Raw genomic sequence first — 12,105 nt, 5'->3', positions numbered from 1 at the left:
TGGAGGCGCCGGCCCGGATTGATCGTCCCAACGCCGTTCGCCAAAATGCCAAGCAGCGCCCGATGAAGAAGCAAAAACCATTTTGAAGTTTGATCCGCCAGAAAACAAAAAGATCGTGCGTCTAGCCATGCAGAAAATTGTTTGATATGACCCGAATTCAACCACCACAGGCCCCATCCAGAAACCATGTACATATAATAAAGATATATGATAAAGAGTTTTTTTAAATCGATAATTTATTCAATCAAAAATCTTTAAAGAACACACCGTATCGATCTTACCCATTGTCAGATGTGAGATAATGACTAAAAACAAGCGGTATTTATACACGGAATAACAGTTTAATTGAGTCACTTTCTGAGTGAGTGTCTGTGGTTGTCAAAGGATGAATTAACATACTTTGAAAGAAGGGAATTTATGCGGAGAAAAGCCGCCCGTCATTAGATTTAGCTTGTTTGAAAGTAATAGAATTAACAAATAACAACCCACAGTAGATATGTAGAAAAGTTTATTAGCTCCAACAGTTTTGGGGTTACTGCTATCCCATCATCAGAGAAACTAAAATGATACAATGTATCATTTTAACTCTACACTGAGATGATATATGTTCATATAGTCAAGTATGAATATCTCTAGAAAATAAAGAACGCAATGAAGCCGATAGAACGTTGATTCCTCAAGTTAACTTCTCAATATTACGGTAATTAATCGTATTCTATGATATTACGCAGATTTTGAAAACTTATTTCATAATAATTAGTTGTTTAATTTACTAGCGAATAGAAAATATATTTTTAAAGAGATGCAAATTGCGGTGGTGATTCATCGATTGCGCTTCAGCATTTTCGATCTTCTGTAGATCAACAGTAAGCGTTCTATAAGCGCTACCGATGACCCGACGGCTAGTCCGATAACTAATATGAGGAATACACCCGACATTTCAAAAAACGTCAACGGTTCGGTCTCTGACGTTCCGTCTGACCACCTGGTGGGATGATCGCATTTCAACTCACGTTTCGTGTACCTGAAAACCAAATGAATGGAAAGATTGTGAATATGGCCAATGGTCTGACTCGCTGTTATGAGGTGTCGGCAATGTGACTGGTGCATTGATTCTACTGTATTGCATGTGGGGATCTATCGGATTTGGTTTATTTAATTATTCATTCAGGACATCAACTACGTTGGCATAGCCCTTGATGGTAATGGGGGAGCTGGCGGGGAATGATGCTATGGAATAACCAAGAAAAACTGATACAAAACCAGTCGCCAGTAAGAGTTTTGGCGGTAACATTTTCCCCAAACATTACTGACCTGTCTATTATCTCTTTTTGATCACCCCGAGTTCTTATGCGGGCTATCAACGAGTTCATTACGTGTCTTACTAAAGAACCCTTCGGCAAAGCCAAAGCGAATCGTAACCCGTAAACCTCTTTAAGTGCGTAGTTAACTAAATCGCATCTCTGCGCTACCGCGTACCGCGCCGTTAGCGTATCGGTGATCAGTATGAAATTCTCGTTGACTATTCTTTCAACGGCCGTTTCTAAATCCGGCAGTACGTTACCGGTTCGGCAAATAAAGTTCCACACCATGATATCGGGATATTTTTGCGCTTTCGACAAAACTTTCTCCACTTGTGCGTTTTTGATAACGCCGAAATTCCCCTCGCCTCTTTCGATCAATTCGTTGAGATCCGTTATCGGTTTTTCACCGACTCTCAGTCTCAAGAACGCCGTCATATTGGCCGTATAGGCGGCCGATAGGGCTATACCGAGAAACATTACAACGGTGACGAGGATCCTACTGGGAATGGCGTTTGGATTAGTGTCCGAACTTCCGCTACTGAGTCGAGCCATCGTGAAGTAGAGACTGTCCACTAAAGAGATCGTGTCGGTTGTGTAGTCTATAAATGTCAACAGCGACAGCAAAATACTTATGACGAGTATCGTAGCTAGAATAACCATCCAAAAAGTGCTGACGAACGGTTTCAGAAATTGCCAGCGATTCTTTTCCACTGCTGGCATCTTCGATACCAGATGCAACCACGCTGGATAGATCGGGTCGCTGAAATCCACGTAGGCCAGTCGTTCGAAGTCGATAGAAAATCCACCAGCTGCTATGTCCTAGCGGTGGAAATGTGTGCAGTATTATGATATATTTTAGACAAATACAACCGAGTGTGGTTTGATGTAAGTTGAAATTCTAATTTCATGAGAATATACTCACATATTTTACAAAGCTATCTAAAATATTCTTAGTATCGTTCAAAGCATGATCGAAGTATTTGAATTCGACTCTTGTAAACGGCTTGTATATCTCAAGCAGGTCGTAGAATATTCCGCTGTAATTTCCATCTTCTGATTGCATGAAGAAAGGCGGCTCCTGTCAAGATACAGAATGATGATAACATTAGTGAGTTCAGCGATGTTAGAGGGTTTCAACTCGACATCATATTTTATTATTCATCCTTCATCCAGTCGCTACCGTGACAAGACGATTCCGCCTGTGGCATGTGAGGCCATTCGCGCGAACCTACTTTTTTGATGCCGTAAAAACCGTGCGTAACAATGATGTTTCATACATTGGAACTACTAGGCAGCATGCCGACATATTCAAATCAATGATTTCTCTAAAGGCGGGCGTAGGTCGGCCTTGCGACGGCTTGCGACACACTGCGATGCGATTCACTGCCACCGCCAGCGTCGATCGCGTCGCAACCGACTTACTCACTTGCGACGCGACGGCCGACCTACGCCCGCCTCAAACCTAACACTAGAATAGATAAGATAGATAAGTCTAATACTAGAATGGTCATTTGATATTAGATAAGTCCTAATATATCCCATCAGCATTTAGAAATTTCACAAATTACCCCTGGGGAAATTCAAGGAAATATCCACATTCGATCACGATATTCATTCTAATTCAATTTTCATGTATTGCAAGTTCATATTTGTAGTAGATAGCTAAGCATTTCATATGATAAAAGGTTTGATAAGATGGGCCACATAAATCGTGATTATTCATCCAAAATTCGTTCAAACCTACTTGGATATATAAGTGAGCGCTTAGATCTGTCATGTTCGTACTCCAAATACTCGAGAATTTTAAAACGGAATATGATGTATATTTCTATACGAATTTCCGAAGAAGAAGGTGTCGAGTTTATCATTAGCTATTGGATTCGGATTGTTTTCCACAAGGACTGTTTTCGTGTTGCAGACAAGAGGTCTCAGGGTGGATACTGGCAGCTTGAGTGCTAATGGGATACCGTAACAATCCAACTTGAAAATCAATCTCAGGTTGATTGAAAAGCAGCATAGCCATACCACCAGGTGCGATAGCCTGGCCCCGTATAGTTCAATACAAACCATTCTTATCCATATGTGCGCTGCATGCCAGGTAAAAAGTTGTACACCTGGAGGTGGAATAGGCTTGATCGGATCTCCTTCGTCGATTTCATTCCATGTCGTGTACTATAAAAACAACAGCGATATCGAAATAAATAAACCCGAAATATTTCAAACAGTCTTTTTGAATCATTGCTTGTAGATTTATTTTTTTTCCGTTACAGAAATTAGTTGTTCAGTCGTAATTTTCGGGAAAAGGCTCGAAATCTGACATCCCCAAAATCAGACTTTTTCTAAATCGTAGAATCATTCTCGGTCCCGAGATATTTCACTTATGAAAGATTAACTGTAATCGCAATTATACTTCAGAATTCAGCTGAATTTTAGCTAAGTTGTCGAGACTTTTTTGTAACTTTCTGATTTTTGCTTTGATTCATACCTTTAGTTCAGTCATTTTACATCGAGTTTTCTTTCTATCCGTGTTGGTTTTACAAACATACACGGCAGGCGCCTCGCGACATTTCTTCAGTGAGAAGTCAAAACGTCCGCTTAAACCATCAACTTCGACTTTAGAATCCTAAATTCGACGATCGAAAAGTAATAACAATTTGACATGAAAATTATTGAGAACGAATTATGAATTTATTGAATCGATGAAGTGGTTCAGAACATTGATGATGCTATACTCGATGGCAGGAGGCGGTGAAAGTGAAAATGCTATTCTAGCAATCGTTATTTAACTAAATCTTAACTTACAAAACAACCTTTCAATTTCTGTTCGTCTCGTCGCTCGGCGAATCGATTCAAAGCGCGAAGGGTGTCGAACAGTCCATAATCACGTGACTTTTTGCCCGTTGATAATTGGGTAAGGTTGTATTTGTTCACTATATCGTAGTTATACAAATCCAGAAACGAGAGCGATGGATCCGTCTTTGAGATATCTACTAGTTTCGGGTCGTTGGAAATGGTATCGGAAAAATTGAAACGCCCGTACGGAACATCTTCCTTAAAAAAAAGTACGAAATGCTATTACGAATATGTTGTTATTCACCATATTGCATCCCTCTATCCGATAATCACGCTAATTGGAGTACGGATCCGGCACCCGGATTCTGCCTATAGTATAGGATTTATCATCTTCCACCCGTCACAAGGGATTCGAACTCACTAAGCTAAAGCCATTCCCGGACCGCTTGACTTCGCGAGTCGTTGGAGTCTTTACTAGATTTGAATCCGGTCTTACCAATCACATCACTTGTATGCGAACAAGTAAGTATCTCGCAAGTTGATACATGGCGTCATGCGCTAATGCCCGAGTAATGAAATCACGTGTCGTGAGGCCAGGGGGCTGGTGGAAGCGAGTTCGGGGAGCGATACCGAACCCCTGGCAAGCGAGGATGGGGATTTATGGGATATTATGCCTGTAATCTAGTCTTCAGTCTTACTTAAATAATAACTTTGGTTCCGCGCCGCGCAAAACTGTTGATTCAATGTGGACAGGTGTTCATTGAAAGAGGGTTCACTAAGAGAGGTTTTACTGTAAATAAGTTTCGTAGTTTTTCGCATAAGTTGTATTCCCTTCGCCCATCCATTTCCTTGTGGAAAAATGCCTTACGCAGACTTAGAGGAACATTAACTTACAAATGTCAAATGGAGCCAACGGTAAAGATAAGTGGCCATGCCGATCGCAGCTGACTGTAAAATATGAATTTCACAATAGTTTCATAAACTGGATGCAAGTGTCCATGAGAAAAGTAAACCTCAATGACCCCCCAATTGTTCATATCATGAATTGATAGCGAAAAGGTCATAATTACGTAGCACCATACCTACCATCTCGAACGTCAAATATGCAAGAGGCTTTCTTGTGTACACAATCACATGCGATACTCCTAGAGCTCGTGATCGTATCAGGTGAAGGAATGGCTGCGCGTCTTCAATACTGATATATCCATTACGAGAAGGGTTCTTCCAACCCAGAACGAATGGATAGTGTTCAATGCACGGCGTGCGACGGCCGACCGGAAATCTCGCCACGTACGAGCTGAACGCGGTCAGAAAATCATCGAGTTCATCTAAAGCAAAATAATTCGCATTACAGGCCATCGGTATTGCTTCTTGGTAGAAATGTATGAAAAGCACGCCCCGGCCTTCGTTTCTTGGTTGGCGTTTTAAAAGCTGGCTAACTATGTAGGCCTTTCATATCTTCAATATCTTTGAGACATTGTCACTCCCATTCACCGTTCACAATTGTGACATCCTCAGTGTAGAAGACAGCTTGAAACATCGTAAAAAATACTGCTACAACTAATGAATCCCTGCTTACTATTTTGGATATTAGCGGTGGGACCCCGGTACCCGACTTCTGTTGATAATAAAAGTGGCCACATATATATATTTACGAAGAATCTAAGTAATATGACTCCGTCAAGTTCACGTTGTGGCTCATGTACGTAAGCAACAAAACGAAAATCAAAATTCAGGACCACTGAAAAATTCTCTTATCCTTAACCCGGCCGAAAGGCTTCCCAAAAAAGATCCTCCCCATCCGACAGGTTTCCTAGGAAAGATCCTCCCCATCCGACTGGCTTCCCAGGTAAGATCGCCCCCACCCGACAAGCTTCCCAAGAAAGATCACTCTCACTCAACAGGCTTCCTAGGAAAGATGCTCACCGGCCGACATGGTTCCTGAGAAATATTTTCACCCTACCCACATTGTTCCTGGGAAAGTTTCTCCCCCGACTGAAAGGGTCCCCGAGGAATATAGTAATGGTACATTGTACCTGAATCGTGTGTGACGATCACAAAGCGACGGCAAATTGTGTCTTGTGAACTTTTAATGTATCTGAGAACGACGCTCATCATCTGATATAAAGTCGGCAGGACGTTATACACGTGTTTTCTCGACGAGCAACTGTCGCCTCCAGTTAACAAACCGTTCCCGACCTCAAAATATGGCATATTGTCTATCGCTCTTTGGAGATACGCTATCGATGGTCCAATCGCGACGTCGAATCCAAACATGTATACCGTATTCACTGAAAATTACGTTAGTTAAGTTAAATGGAATAGATCACCATAAGCCGCGATCACACGAGCATTTTTGGCCCAACCAAAAACGCCGGACCAGACCCGAGCCAAATTTTAGCACCAGACAAATGATTGCTTCTGAATTGCTGGCACCGGAAATGATCCACTTCGCTTTGTTTGAGCATTGTTTAGTATCGAGTAAATAGTTTAGGTGTGAACGTGCTTTCTAATCAGGCACGGGCCAAATTTGGCCCGAGCCTAATCCGTACCAATTTGGCCCGGGCCCGACGAGAGTAAATTATGGCAAAGGTGGGATTCGAACCCATCAAACTATATCTATGGAGCCATGTGCTTTTTTACCCGACAACGGGGGGGGGGGGGGGTAACACAGGGCAACATTTTTACGAGAAGTTCTAGAAATTATGACGTTACTTCCAGCACCACTATTCTAATTTTTATGTCCGACAAAGGCAAGTCATAGTTGGCTTCAAATTCCATTAGTATACAATTTGGTTGGTTTCCTCTCCACAAATTCGAAACCGTTCGAACTCCGTCGTGTAAAACGTAATTTGTAAGGTATTTTACTGTGATATGACAAACACATTGACGTTGTGGTACCATTCAAGTCAGATTAGAATCCGAGACAATAAACAATTATATCAAAAGGTTATATACCATTAGGCAGAAAGCCCGTTATTGCTGCTCTGTGGCTATGTTTATATTTATTTCATTAATGAAACCTCGTGCGTTTACATTAAACAAACTCACATTTTTCGTTGAGGCCGATCCCGCTGTTCATCTCCGGTCGAAAATCGACGAACGTAAAATCGAGAGACGTTTTCGGAGCGGTTGCGTCCGTTTCGTTTTGAAGCCGCGCACGACGAATGGCGCTCGAGAAATACTCGACCAACTCTTGCATATTCGCGAATTCATCGGTGACGAGGCAGACTACGAGAGGAAATATTTCGACATGAGCGCTGGCCGTTTTTAGAATTCTGTCCGTTGCAGCTTTACACAAAATTCGGAACCGGTGAAGATCGATTTAGGCAGCCAGTCACAGACGAGACGTGCCACCGAAGTTGAAACATTTAGACAAAATCTAGGTTTAGGCGAAGACTTAACCAATGGTCATCAACATAATAGTCATAACTTACGTAACGAAAAGATACACGTAAATTTAGCAATGCCACTTACCGATAAGAGATATGAATGAAATAGAAATATTTTGAATAACTGTGGGTCATTTAAGGTAACACGTGTACGTACCGACTTTCATTGTCCTCGCGGAGCCGACGGCTGAAATCACACCGAATAAAGCTATCCATATTGCTGAGTATAAGTGGCGTAGTAACGCGTCCATATCTCGATCGCTAAAAACACTAAAGCGAAATGTGATGTTTATATATATGCGACACCGAGTTCGTATCCGCGAACAATATCTTTATTTCCCGAAAGACAATAATCCCATTAGACGACACAGACCGTGGCTTTCAGTTTTATTACTTTCCAAATGATGATTGTCCTAATAACGAAATTAAAATGCGTCATGCGGCAAATTCACATTTCAAATATTTTACTCTTTTGCGAATAACCATTTTAGAATTACTCGAATAATCATTCCATTACGATTCGCCCAATGGCCTGACAAAAGAAATAAAAGATATAAAAGAATATATACAATCCTCGCGTGACAGACACTCATCCGTTCTATCTCTTGTTTTGAGGATTTTCCGACATTATTTTCGTTCTTCGGCCCGTTGCCTTCTCCGTTTCGTTTTGGCTCCCGCCTTCATTTTGGCTTCGTTTAACCGATTTTAAACGATTGATATCCTCGCAGCTGTTGAAACTAAAGATACGATCCACAATCAGCATCAGCAATATTGAGTGAAATGGTTAAGAATCACTTTCCATAATTCCATACAAAATATGCTCTTTGCCTTACAAATGAATTCGCTGAGATAAAACAAGAAAAATAACGAACTTACTGAAAGTTTATTCACGCCTTGAAAATTAACATATACTGGTGGATGATAGACAATAGAGTGTCGATTATAAGATATCGCGAGAGTAATAAAGTTATTTCGAATTTGAATACGTCTTGCAGTCTAGCCCCGCTATATTGATGACGAAGTGTACGACCTTTCAAAAATAATTATCAAAATCGATCAAATACAAAATATGAGTTATTGAGTATATCTATTTACAAAATAAACACCAAAATTCACAATTGAAAATGGTAGTTAAAAACACTTATAGTGGTGACGTAGTGCACATAGAATCCTTTGAATAATGCATACTTGTTATCAATGTATATAGACTATTTTATAACGGTTTTTACGGCGTCAAAAATGATGCAAAAGTTTCTGAACATTAATGACAGATGGCCAATGGTCCCGGTGCCAGGTATGTTATAAACAACTTTATCCATATATTTATATTTTTGCAGTTTCTATGTGTAAAAACATTTCTCAATTTATTACATTAGGCCTGCTAATTATTTAGAAATGACGTTTTTGTCCTCGTTGTTTGAGATCAGAGGAGGAGCCCCGAAAAAAGTCTAAATTCGCTTTTCTATAATACTGCCTTAGTGGTTGGTATATAGGCCTTGAAATGAAAAACAAAACATCATTCAGAAGCAATTGCGATGACCTGATAGATCAGCAAAGTCGTTAATGTCGTTAGAGAAATAATTGCGTTGCCTAATAAATTAATTCACCGAGTAATATGAACACTTTTTCAAATCATACATGTATTTTAATAAAGTAATTATTTTCATTCCGGATGGTTTTGTAGTTTTCTCTAAGCTTTAAAAGGCATTATTTCGGTGCTTTACGCCTTCTGTTGAATTTTCAAAGAACTAAAATGACAAAAGATATTTTTTTAGTTTGAAATGAGATGATTTTTCACCTCTTGGTCTAATATTTCTATGAGGACAAATAACCTTATATAGCTTTATGTTAATCTTGTTGCATTTCGAAATACGCAGTACTTTCGTAATAAGTTCAAACATTGCCGAGATATCTGTAACAACGAATACGTAATTAGAGTACGTTTAGAACTGATAAAACGCTGTCATTATTTTGTCGTAAGTTTTCTCAGTCGCCTGACCAGGGCATATAGATTTCCTTAACCTACAACGTATATCTTATATCAATCGTCTTATATCGTCCGTCTTATTTCGGGTTCGAATCCCAGTGAATTGATACCCGACGTCCTGCTCACACAGTCGTGACGTCACGTTAACGGTCCAGCGGTCTTTCCCCATTTGGGTTGGTCTTTCTAACATCTATATCCGGGTATATTCTACGAGTTATTTCCGCGAGGTCTGTTGTGCAGATAGTTTAGTAGTTTAGATAAATGTACGGAAGCTGGAGTTCATGGCCAGTGTTGTTATCGCCAGACAACCTGCGTTGATGCGTACGTCATACATAAACATAAATAGAAGTTATACAAGTAAACAAGTCTGGAACTGACGTATTTGTCTACGTAGGTAAACCTAATATGGCGCGGCCATGAGCTCTGGTGAGTGCAAAAGGGTATTTATAGATAATTGTGACGTGTGCAGATACGTCATCACCCATACATGGATGGGAGGAATGTTGTGACGTATGAATACGTCACAAGCCATGAATTCCAAGCCATGTGTGGAAGAGGGCCTGCACACGTTACTAAAGATAAAATAATATAAAAGGGTTTAAGAAAGCTTTAGAGAGAGGCTGGAGAGAAGAGGTTTTAGGGAGAGCTCCGGGAATGAAGTTATATTAAGAAAGTTATATCCGGGAGCCTTATAAGAAAGTCAAGACCAAGGACTAAGATCCGACCTAAGAGAGTGTCCCTCGCAACATCGTCGAAAGAATCATTACCACAACGCTAGTTGGAGAACCCAACCCGGATCCACAACACTGGTAGATATACGCGACTATAACATTGGTGGAGAATCCATACCCACAACAGGTCCTTGGGGTGTGTTAGACCTCGATAGAAAACCGGCTTCACTAGACGGCTATACCTAGACTCCACCCGCCAATTACGTACTGTTATTTTCTAATCGATGAGCTCCCTCGCGTGCACTCCGTCTTTCGGGATATCAGTATTTCTGCAGGTACCGGCTCACGGTGATAGCTACTATAACATAACCGCAAAAGGCAAACCGGTGCGTCAGTTACTATGGAAACCAGTTTGAGTACAGTTTTTCTCGTCGCTATGGCGATGTGTCGATCAGCTTCGATGACCGGTGGTCAAGCGACTGATGTATCGTTCCGTTTTCGCCGGTTGAAACCGGATGAAGACCCGGGTGTGAAATTCTCGTCTGCTCCGGTCAGATATTGGATTGATTGCGCAATGACATGTAGCAATGACCGGAACTGCGATAGCTACAGATCTGTTTCAGGTACATGTGAACTTTATAAGGACTCGTCCCGTAAAATTCGAACACCGCCTCCGGCAAGTGACCGGATCATGATTTACGGCAAAGGTAATTCCTTTATTGGATAGACAATATTTCAAAGTGAGTTCTTTTAGATTTGACTCTTAACTCAGTTCCACAATTGTTTCGGTTTAAATTGACATTGGATCCAGTTCCACAGTTGTTTGGGTTTAAAATGACTTATGATCCAGTTCCACAGTTGTGTGTGTTTAATATGACTGTGGATCCAGTTCCACAGTTCCGTGGGTTTAATTTGACTCTAGATACAAGTCATAAGTTTGATTTACTTGTCGGTCAACGATCTGGAAGTTCTCTCAGACTAAACGCGACTAGTCAATAAATTTACCAATAACGTAATGTACAACCTGATTCTTTGCATTGTCTATTTTCATATTGATATTCGATAACATTGCGTTCTACAAAATTGTTGGTTCTATTCTTTCTATTCTTTACATTATTCTCACGATAAGCAAATTAATGAATCGCAGCATAGCGTCTAGCAGCATAAACAAATCTGCCTGCAGTTTTCAACAACAAACTCTATCATCAAACTTTCAACTGACTTCAGTCCCCTGATTGTCAGGAACAGTCTCTGAAAATAGTTTACTGTCCTCTGATTGTCAGGAACAGTCTTTGAAAATGGTTTACTGTCCCCTGACAGTCAAGGACAGTCTCTAAAATTGCTTGACTGTCCCTTGATTTCAGTAAAGTATCCAAAATTGAACTTTTGAATCAATTTTACTCTGGACCCAGTTTCACAGTTGTGTGGGTTTAATTTGACTCTGGACCCAGTTTCACAGTTGTGTGGGTTTAATTTGACTCTGGATCCAGTTTCACAGTTGTGTGGGTTTAATTCGCCTCTGGACCCAGTTTCACAGTTGTGTGGGTTTAATTTGCCTATGTACCTAGTTCTATCGCATCTGACTTGCGGATCCTGCTATTCCCATATAGCCTCTAAAATTACGTCATAATCACGTGCGACAGTTATACGCCAAAGAGAATACTCTGAAACTGTTCCCCGATTTTCATTGTCATTGTTTTCCGATATCTGCTGAATTATAAATGATGTAATTTGTCGCAATTATTGATGCGCGGTGTGTGCGTCAAATCATATTTTATTTTTACTGCAGCGTGAAATGCAATATTTACTTCTTTTTTTTCTAAAAAAAAGGCTATTCATTCCAGAGAAAAATCCATTTTAGGCCATTTAAAAATAAAACCGTGTTTCTCATCACCGCGTCGGGAAATTCAGCGACGGGAATCTGGTCAAAATGAAATGAGTGCTCCCGCATCTAATGT

The 12,105-nt window shown here is 40.5% G+C and overlaps 1 protein-coding gene across 2 annotated transcripts in view; it reads left to right on the top strand.

Moving 5' to 3' along the window:
* LOC141912006 (uncharacterized) overlaps nt 1-12,105 on the top strand; it is a 29,774-nt gene that overhangs the window by 16,380 nt on the left and 1,289 nt on the right. The gene's annotated exons all lie outside the window — the stretch shown is intronic.

Source organism: Tubulanus polymorphus, chromosome 10 (assembly GCF_964204645.1).
Source record: "Tubulanus polymorphus chromosome 10, tnTubPoly1.2, whole genome shotgun sequence".
NCBI classification, from domain to species: domain Eukaryota; kingdom Metazoa; phylum Nemertea; class Palaeonemertea; order Tubulaniformes; family Tubulanidae; genus Tubulanus; species Tubulanus polymorphus.
The sequence above is the reverse complement of the archived record's forward strand: the minus strand, read 5'-3'. Positions and strand labels throughout refer to the sequence as shown.